Raw genomic sequence first — 10,887 nt, forward strand, 5'->3', positions numbered from 1 at the left:
GAGCTGGGGAGGGGCGTGGTGGGAGGGGAAGGCGCGGGGGGCGGGGAAGCACCGCGGAGTCCTCCGGGCGCGGACCCGAGGGCCGGATGCTCTCTCCGCCCTGGCCAGTCCTCGAGCGCCGCGGGGAAGCCCCCTCCACGCGGAGCGGGCGCCGCGGGGCTCCTGGCCGGGACCCTGGCGCGGACTCCTCGGGTTACACAATCTGGGCTCTTGCCGGGCCCTGGGTCCCCAGAAGGGAGGGGTGGGGCCCTCTCCCAGACTCGCGGGCAGCTGCCCTCTTTGGGAGCAGGGGCAGCAGCGTGACGTCGAGGGGGTGCGGCGAGGGTTGGTGCGCACTGTCCTGCTGAGCCCGGCGCCTCTTGGCCTGCAGCGCAGCAGTCCCGTGCCTCCGCCAGCCGAGAGGAAGCGAGAGTTATTTTAAGAATTCAGGGGTTGCCTTGGGGGAGGGTGTAAGCGTCAGTTCCCACTGTCCTGCGTTATCTTGGCCAACTGTGGTGTGTTCTGGATGCTGTGCATTTGTAATGTGCTTTCTAACAGCCGACGTGGTCCTGTGGTCATGTCGTGTGTGTGTGTGTGTGTGTGTGTGTGTCTAATCCCAAACCCACTTAACTTTGCTATCTTTGCCATCTCAGAAACCTGAGTTGAACGGGTGGTGGTGGTGATGGGGGTTGGGGGGGTGGGGAGGGGGGTGCAACTTCTTTCCTGAGTGTGAACTTGAGCCAGGATGGACATTCCCTGTTTGAGCTTCCTCATCTTTGGGAGAACCCATCTACCTCCTGAGCTTTTTATTGCATGTAAATTCTCAAGCACGTCCTAGGTATTCCGTGAATGGTACCGTATATTATTTATTGAAAATAATTCTGTCCATAAAAAGTGAGGCTCCTGGGTGCTTTGCAATTTGATAATTTTAAACCTAAGACTACCTGTCCCATTTAGCCACCTGGCCTTACTAGTAAATCTGCTTAATACAGTAAACCAGAGTTTTGCTGTCCCACAGCAGGGCCCAGGAGTCTGGCTCACACTAAGAACTAGCCAGTATGGATGTTTGACTTACTTTTGATTTGTTGGCTGTCCCCAGCCAGCAGTAGGGTTCAGGAGGGGAGGCACGGAAAGAGTACAGTGGCTTCCTAAATAAGTGCTCAAAGTCCTTCCTGAAATGTAAGCTCTACTGGCAAAGGGTGGGATTCAGGTAGTCCCTGGTTTTCACTTGCAGGCGGCGGTGAACGTCATGAGGCTTGAAGAACTTTAATTTGATCCCAAGAGACTTTCTGTGACAGGGCCTCTGGATGCAGAGTAGGGCAACACTGTTGGTGAGTGAAGGGTAGAGGGCTCCGGTGTAAGGGAAAAGAACGTGGGAGCCCAGAAACCTGAGTTTGGGTCTCTTCCACCATTTACCAGAGCTGTGATTTGGGATATGTTACTTGCTAACATTTCCTGCATAGCAGTAACCTGAGTTATATTATGACTTGTCTGCATTGTATGTAGTCTGTCTTCACTACTATAATGAAAGCTCCATGACAACAGTTGCATCTGTCTTGTTCAGAACACTAGCCTTGTGCCTGTCACATAGTTGAGATTACTTGGAAGAAGGAATGAAAGTCTGTCCCTATGCAAAGCAGAAGAAACATGGCTGGTTCCTAAGGCATTTGAAACTACTGGCCCTTCTGTCCTGGTTTCTGAAATGGGGATGTGAGGGATTTTGGGACTGTCAAGGTAACCCAGAGCTAGTGCTCTAAGTGGAAAGCTCCACTCAGAACTGGTTACTCTGCTGTATTACCCGGAGAGGGGGCTTGATTTGGAGTATAAGATGTAGCCTGCAAAAGTAGTTTGCCCTATCCAAAAGACCCGCTTTATCTTAGTCATAGGTGAAGCAGAGGTATGTGGAGAATTTGTGATGTCCTCTCTACATTCTTTTAGTCCAGCAATTTTGCAGATCAATGATTTTCAAAGCCTTTTAGTTCCATTATATTTGTATTCAGAAATAAATCACCAAAACATCTGAGATGCCAATTGGTTCAAATGAATATATAGAGTTGTGATTTAACACTATACTATCCATAAACCATACTATCCATAAACAAGCCCATACTAATTTTAAATCTGTATAATAAGAGTACAGTGTGTACACATCTATAACACGGAACATTGTTACAACTCACTCACGCTGCTCAATGACCTCTGTGTCTTCAGGCATAGGTAGTATTAACTTTAAAGGATCACCACAATCATCATTTGGGACTTTGATCAATGGGACACATCAGACATCTTCCGGGCTCTTCTTGGCAATGATGGTGCTAATACCTTTTGCTTAGCCAGGGCTCAGAATCCTTCCTAAGCTCTGATTTCATTTGAAACTCTCATGGCCCCCCAGAGTAGGCAGGGACAGATACAGAAAAAGAGGTTTGGTGGCATGTCCAAGGTCACAGACCTGGTTAAGTGGCACTGTTGGGCGGAGTAGGTATATTTTCTGGCTCCAACTTTATAATTTCTCCCACTTTTCAGCCTTTGGACCTGTAGTAGGTACTCAATTACTTAAAAGCAAAGAAATTAATTTATCATTTAATACACATTTTTAAAAACAGAATCACAAGGCAATTTTCTTCCATCACTTGATAATTGTCTGAACTAAGTGACTAACTACTCAGAAGAAATGAGTAGGTGCACCATCAACTAGGGCACTGTACTGGGGAGATGAGCTTCTTCGCCTTTCTATACTGCTTCCTCCTTGGGGAGGAGGGAACTCTGATAACTGACACATGTATGGGCTGCTGTCAGAGCAGCTCTGCTGACTTGGGGGCTGTCAGGTGCTTATTGGTTAATACAGAAGTGTTCACTTAATACTTTGCAAAGGGATTTCCTCCAGTCTCTGCTAGAAGTGTTTACCTATGAACTCGGTGAGTAGTTGTTATATCAGTGACAGCATTGGCCAAGGTGAAAATAGAAAGTAAGGAGACAGGGCCCATAGGATGCACATTAAAACATGCACCCCATTTACTGAGCATCTGCCATGAGCACCTCCCATTTACTGAGCACCTGCACTAGACATTGCCTCCATCTTTTAAGATTGGTAATGAAGAGGAAGACATAGAAGAGGAAGTTGGTTCTGTTTTTTTTCTTTTCTTCAGTTAGAAATAGTAAAAGATTTCTTACAGCTGTCTAGTTTCCCGATACTTAAAATGTGAAATGTTGAGATCACTCCATCATCATTTCTAAAATTTATTTTGAGTAAGTTTCCATTTGGGGGAGAAGCCCAAGTGTAGAAAATAGTATGGAAATCTGCCAGTTGAAGAATTAGAAATTTTAGAACAATCCATTTGAAAGACTGGGACCTTCTTCTAGATATCTTTGGCTTAAGTTAGCTGGAAGTGCCCTCTTATAATTTAGAATAGCAAGTTTAAATAATTGCTTGGGATGATGTGTTAAAAAGGTTCATCTGTGCCGAGATGTTGCGGGGGGATGGGGGGCCTGTAATGGCCTTTGTTCCACATCCTTGGACTTTTTCTTCAGTCTTATCCTACATTTCACTTTCCCTTAGTACTGAATAAGCTCTCCACGTTCCTTATTTGCCACAAGGCTATTTCTAGAAAGTTATATTTACAATCAAGTTATAGTTTTCATTTGTATAGATTTCTTTCAAAGTGTTGATTATTTAACGGTGTTTTACAACCTTCAGCATATTTCCAATCTCCCTTCTCTAGATCCCCTCTTCGACTCTTTCGCCAACATCTTACAAAGGCTTCGAACCACAAATTGACATGATAGGAGGTGACCATTTAAGGGAAGAGATTTTTTTTGGTTCGTCTCATTGTAACACTGTTCGGTTTTCATAATGCTGAGAATGTATAAATGATATTCCATAAAATTATACAAAAGGGGAGCGTTTACAAAATCCATTTGAGTGGGTGTTTTTTAAAGCTCTAGGCTCTGCTCTTTGGAGCTGTAGAACCCTGGGAAGAAGGCTTCATTCGTGTAGCTCAGAGGGTCTTCTAGTTTGTCTCATTTCCTTTTTATAGTTCATGTTTCAGACACAATCAAATGTTGCTGGGCCTGCTGGCACTCCCACCTTCCTGTGAGCATCTAAAATCCTTCTCACTACTCTTTATTGACCCTAATCCATGCTGAGAGAAAGCTCCTTCCCAACTCTCCCTCCCCTGTCTGTCCGTACAACATCTGGTTGGAAGCTAATGACTTTTCTGGGCCCACTTTTTGGCCCAGAAAAGTCATGTGACGATGATGTCTTCTTGGTGTCTGGGCCTTCTGGGTGCCTGCACTCTTCCCGTAAATGTTAACTCCCACGAGGGCGAGTGGAATGGAGAAGCTTGTTTCAGAGAGACGTAGGGAGAGGGAGGACCACTTCTGCTTTCCACGGGGAAGCTGTGTCACGGAGAGCAGAACCGTAGCGGCAGGCCCTGAAAGAGGGGGGTGGCGAGCAGGCGAGGAAGTGATACTTCCTCCTGCTTCGAAGGCCGTAGGCCGTAGGCCTGGTCATTTGCCTGCAGCCCCACCTTCCTTACTACCCGACACTGCTTTTTCCTCAGAGTTCTTTCTGCCACCTTCTGTTCTGTTCATTTTCGGTTTGCCTTTGAGAAAGGGTTGGGGCGGGAGGAAGATAGAAAAAGGATGAATCTACTCATCGGCACAGAGCCTTCTCAGCGGCCATCGCTGAGTTTTCAGCAATAGAAGGATGTACATTTTGAAATTCTCCATCATGGAAACCATTACGAAACTCTAAGTAGATGTTTTGAAATCTTTTAATGTTTAGGCAACATAATAATTTCTTAATCCTAACTACAGTGGTTCAGTGCTATTTTAAGAAGTATTTAAGGTATAACCTCTGGTTAAATTTTAGGGATAGAGTAGTGGCTTTCAAACTTCTTTGACCATGGCCTATGTCAAGAAACATATGACTCTGTGCGCACCTGAGTGCACGCCTTTCTATATGCAAAAAAAAAAAAGGTGAAAGAGCTGCTTCTTCTGGGTTGTTGGGGAGTGTGAGTCAGAACAGACTATTTGAGACTGGCTTGGTGAGATCAATCAGAGTTTAAAAGCGCACAGAGTTAGGCCCAGCAATTCTACAAGCTCCTACAAGAGGGGGGGTGTATTAAACAAATACAAATTAGGATACAACCATACAATGGAATACCTTGTAGATATTTTTAAAAGTCACAAATTGTACTTACTAATATGAAAGATGTTTTTAAAAAGCCAAACACAAACTGATAGGTAATATATGATACCATTTCTGAAATAAAATAGTCACATAACGTAGTAGGATACATAATCTGTAAGCTATTCATATTAATAATTTTTGCACTGAAGTTTTAATAGTGATTATTTCTGAAGGATGGGCGAATGCTTATTTTTTTTCTTTCATACATCTTTTTAAGAATGAACATCACTTAGATGACCTTAAAACAGCAGTAAAATGAACAATGACATGGAGCCAATGTGACTGCAGAGGGAAGGAGAAGGATCCACTTCTAGTATTTAGTTATATTTAGTATTGAGTTTAGCAAAACTTTCTTGAGGATCCACTGCGAGTCAGGCAGTGTCAGAGCTGAGGCACGAATGTGCGGACATTATTGGAAATTTGGAAGCGGGCAGACAGGGCCCGGTGAACCAAGGAGGGACCCACGCCGGATGGAACAGATCAAGTTGGCGCAGGGATCATTGGAGGCCGTAGAACTCGGGCCGGCGCGGTCATCAGACGGCGTGCAGCTCCCTTGTTCAAGGCGTGGAGGACCCGTGTACGGAACTAGATGTTAGATTTTGTCGTGTAAATGAAGGGGAATCCTTGGAACCTTTTAGTAGGAAGCCGATTTTTTCCCATCATAATCAACCTCTTACCTAGACTCTTTCATGTTCAAGTATTTATGATGTTGCCGAATAATGAAGAGACGTTGAACACGCATGTCCTGCTTCGAATAGGTGGATGATTAACTGAGGGACTCGCGGACTTCCACAGAGATTAATTTGGGGCTAGAAAGTAACATTTATTGCTGTTTTACATGACATCAGAAGGTTTGGCCTTACAGTCACTAGCGAGGAGGTACTTGATAACTGCCCTAAATAGTGATGATCTTGCCCAAACTTGTATCTGAATCTTCGTGATGATGACACTATTGAAGAAATAGTACTTTGGAGGGGAGGGCTAAGTCTCTGTGGGGTTTAGCGGTGTTTCCTCCCCGATTTAAAAGGCAAATATGTTGTAAAGCAGCAGCTTGGTGTTGGGATTGTGCTTTTGATATATAGATTAGTTTATTAAAAGCATCACCGTAATTAGGAATGGCAATATTTGGTCAAAATGGTATAATTTGCCAATTACTCAAATAACAGCCTCGCATCATCAAATTTAGCATGTCGAATATCTACTGTATTTAATGGCTATTATCAATAATTAATAGCATTAATAAATAAATTGTCAATACTATTAATAAAATTGATAAGTTACTAATGATATGAATAAGTTGATAATTTGTGCTGATTCTTAATTTTAAATCTGGGGGGAGAGCATATAATATGGCGGAAAGGAAGTGGGCTTCCGAGTCCGCATCCAGGCTCCAGCGCCTGCGACTTAAGGCAAGTTACTTATTCTCACCGTTTCCTCTTTTATGAAGTAGTGGTAATAATACCCACTGCTCAGGTTTGTGGTGGTGAATAGCAGATCTCCTAATAACGTTTCTGGAACCCAGAAGGCACATAATAAAAGGGAACTGTTTTCCTACTAGATGTGGGCTTTTCTCTCTTACAGGGGAGGAGCGCTGTCCGTTCCTTCCATCACCAGATACAGCTGACCCTTGAGCGACAGGGGTTTGAACTGCATGGGTCCACTTCTTCTCTAAGAGTCATGGTGTTTTCGACCTGGGTTGGGATCCGAGGGTGGGGAGGGCCTACTGTGTGCATTGTTCTGTGTCATTTTACTTGAAGGACTTGAGTGTTATCTGCCGGAGGTCCTGGAACCAGCCCTCCTCAGATACCTAGGGGTGACTAATTAAGTTTTGGGGGAGTCAAAAGTTATATCTAGATTTTCAACTGCACTAACCCCTGCATTGTTCAAGAGTCAGTTGGACTGAGTAAGAAGTTTATATACTGTCGCAGTCCAGGAAAAGTTCAGAGTCTAGTGAGTGACTCAATCATAAACTATCCTACCTAGCACGGTGTCTGCTGGAGGCTCAGGCGTTTGGTCGGTTGAACTTCTGAGCTGCTTATGAGGTACCAGGAATTGCCAGAAGCACAGGGGTCAGCAGAATGCTCTCTGCATTCAGAGATGCCCGGAGTAGTGGGGGCATGGAGACATAAACGTGGTTTTCACAGAGTGGGATCAGTGCTGTGCTACAGAGTACAGAGTGCTCTGTGAGCAGAAGGAAGGGCTGTTGCTGATAGTGAGGACAAAATGATGGAGCAGGGGCTGGTAGTGGGAGAAGGAATTCACCAGCTGGAGGCCTTAAGGGGAAATGCAAAGATGTGAAAGAGCCCAGGGACTCCAGAAAGGTGAGGGGACCCCAAAAAGGTGGAGGGCCCCCTGGCCTGGGCTACAGGGATGGACTACATCCCCAAATAACAAGAGGCTTTGTAATATGGAGAGTGACAGGCAAAAATAGTAATGGACACAATCCCTGGCTTTAAATATATTTTCAATACCAACTTTATGGTCATCAGTATAATCAAATAGGCACCATAAGAGCTGGTTTTTGTCTCATTGGACCACATTGACCTTTTCAATTGTTTCAAATTTAATGGATGCCAAATGCATATAAGAAAGAAATTTTACCAAGTTAAATTTCATAACTGCCTGCAGATCTTTTACTTTATGGTTTTGTTATTTTCAAAGTTTTAAGTGGATTAAGACAACCACTAAATGAGGATTTAATTGTAATTTTCCTTAAATTTCTTTCTAAGTAGATAATCTTTCAAGAGTCTAGTAGAAAAAATTTCAACTTTGGTGAATGACTCTCAAATTTTACATTGTTGTTACAGTCGTAAGTCTTCAACTAAGTTAGTAGTATACAATCTAATTTAACGAATGAATTACCACCTCTGGTATTAAGTGTCAACTGCTGGGCTCTTGACATCATCTCTCTACCTTGGTATCCAACATTAGAATCACAGAATCTTATCAAAGGAAGATATTTTGATGGTGTGTCTTACACATAGCCCTTAAAACGTAGTCCCTTGAACACTGAGTCTCAAATGTTAGTATTTGCCCCAGGTGATTCACATGAAGGTGATGGAAATCACACACATTATGAGTAGCACTGTGACGGAGATATAAAGTGGCCCATTTCATTTTTGGACAGCTATGGCTGTTGGAAAGCTTTTTCTCTCGTGCTACAATATTTTATTTCCAGAGTTTCTGTCTCTTGATTCTAGTTCTGCCCTCTGGCACTGTTTTCACACATTTGATGCCAGCCACTGTTGGATTGGCTGGATAACTATTCACTGTGGGCCGTAGGAATGGGGTGCATAGGGATGTTATTGACTGCCTGCCCACTCAGCACTATTATTCCACCTCTTTTCCTAACAGAACACAGATTATATCAGGATCCATCGTCTCCCCTGAAGTGACTGGTCAAGGGCTCCAATTCTTGCCAATGTTTGCTTCATGAATGGGTATACTTTGGTTTGGACAGTAATCAGTAAAGCAAAGTAATATTCCACAGACGGTCCTAAGATACAAGCAGAAAAGCTGTGGCGGAGGGAGGAGAGAAGAAAGTGAGAGAGAAATGAAGGATAAAGAAACAACCTCAAGTGAGAATCAGGAAATTAGGAGGAAAATACTGCGTGATCTTGATTACACATGGGATGTGGTTGTCCACTTTGTCTCTTCTAGTCACACAGACTAGTGTGGCATTAATGTTGAAATTGGGCTTCTGTAGCCATAATTTATTTTTTAAATGTATATTTATTATTATGTGTTAGGCATCGTAGCGGGTGCTTGGGGGGCAGACATAAATATTGTTAAGAAGAATTTATTGTACTCTAATCTCTCTGGGCTGTTCACAGATCAGAAGCCTGACAAATTAGTTTGCTGTGGTTGTGGATGGGACGATAACCTGGCCCAGGGGATCCCTGGGCACTTGAATCAGTGCACAGAAACCAATTTTTCCAGCAAGAAAGAAGGCAATGGGTGAGATAATGGTTAGAGCACAGGAAATGAACTTAATCACATTCATGTTCAAATTCTAGGTGTGTCCTTTCCTAGCAATGGAACAAGGTGCCTCGTGGTCCTCATATTTAAACCCCAGAGATTGATCATGAGGACTCCAAGATATAGTGGATTCAGAGCCAGCATGTGTGAGGTCAGCGGTAGTCATGGTTATTATTACTATCTAGTCCTCCTTCTTCTAAAAGGTTCTGCAAGAGATTCACTCAGCCTGTGCTTACAAACTTCTCACCATGCTTTCTGACTTGATAATTGTGTTATTTGTAGCCATGTACTCACTGATTCCAAATTACAAAATAGGAAAGAGTATGTCCAATGAAGTTCTTCTCAATAGGCTTGAAGGGGAGTTTTAAAAAGGTTTTCCCAATGCTGGAGTGCTTTTTTCTTTTAAGTATAACATATACATAGCAAAGTATAGAAAACAGACAAGTGTAGCTCAAAACAAATGCTCATGTGACCCCCCCCCAGATCGAAAAGCAGAGCAGTGCTCCGACCCACTGTTTCCCTGGGCACCCCCAAACAGCATCCTCTCTTCCCAAAGGCTTCTGCCATCCTGCTTCTAGTTTTACTTAGTTTCCGATGTTGGCTTTTTAACATTAAAGTGTAAGAGATCGAAAAGCAGTACAAAGCCGTTTGGTTTGGCAGATAAACAGATTTTCAAGCTGTGGGTTTAGCTGGCACAGGCATCTCCCTGTGTGCTGAATTACTGCAATGCAGTCAAAGAACAGTTCCTTGTCCTGTTTCATACCCTGGCTATTCAGTTGCTAAAATTCTCACAGTTAAGTTTGATCAGAGGCCTATTTAAATACATTTTTATTCAACCATTAGTTAAAAAATTGGATGGTACTAGCCATATATAGATTGTTTTTTCTACCCATCTCTGCATAGCTAAGTACATTTATAAATGCAAATTTATAAATGTGGGTGAGATAGGGTGGTTTCCAGTGACCCACATGTAATCAAACATCCTGCTATAAGATGCAGAGCCAGTCTGTGTATAGACATTTAAAAGTACTGACTGGTTTTGTGCATTCAGTTAGGATAGTCCTCAGTAAAATAGGACTCATTTTTCTCATGTGAAAGAACATAGCAGCCTTTTTACTGACTGTTTGTTCTGCCTCATGTAGTTTTGACATTTATTTTTGTTGGGGGTGAGAGAGAGCCATAGATTGACCTGTGGAATTTATTAATCCATGAAGTAATGCTTCATTTATTCATCATTCAGAAAACATTTCTCGGATCCTCACTGGTCATGAATATGCATGCATATGACTTGCAGTTACATCGTTTAGTTCTCAATAGCAGACTTGTTCCACATACACTCAAGAAGTTAAAATATTTAAAAAACTGGAATGAGGAGTATAAATTTCTAGGTCATATGAAATATAAAGAACACACACAGGCCATGGAGTAGCGAGGTGCCATCTTCTATGAAAAAGTCACGATTGTGATTCAGATTAAGGAAGGAATGTGGAGTCCGTGGTTTGACTCCTGCAGCCCCGGTTAAATCATAGTTTCTGATGCTTGGGGTTTTTCATCGCTTATCTGTCGGCAGCTGCTGAATGCTACAGAAGGTTTGAACGAGGAGTGAATCCTGAGAATGGAGGGAAGGGAGGATTAGACGAAGATGACTGGCCAGAGCAAAGTAATTTTCAAGTGAAAAAGAGCATTCCTCATCAGAGAAGAAAAAAAGAAAAGATGGGAAAACAATTTAGATAGATTTC

At 43.0% G+C, this 10,887-nt stretch overlaps 1 protein-coding gene across 2 annotated transcripts in view; it reads left to right on the plus strand.

Annotated features, from left to right (window-relative positions):
- Positions 1–1,231: 1,231 nt before the first annotated feature.
- Positions 1,232–10,887, plus strand: part of LYN (LYN proto-oncogene, Src family tyrosine kinase) — a 110,619-nt gene continuing 100,963 nt past the window's right edge. Inside the window, exon 1 of one of the 2 annotated variants that reach the window (XM_006923971.3) lies at positions 1,232–1,310. The gene's annotated coding sequence lies outside the window, so the exon portion shown is untranslated. The remainder of the gene's footprint in view (positions 1,311–10,887) is intronic. The other variant, XM_006923972.3, reaches the window with a different exon arrangement.

The sequence above is a fragment of the Pteropus alecto genome, unplaced genomic scaffold (assembly GCF_000325575.1).
Source record: "Pteropus alecto unplaced genomic scaffold, ASM32557v1 scaffold87, whole genome shotgun sequence".
NCBI classification, from domain to species: Eukaryota; Metazoa; Chordata; class Mammalia; order Chiroptera; family Pteropodidae; genus Pteropus; species Pteropus alecto.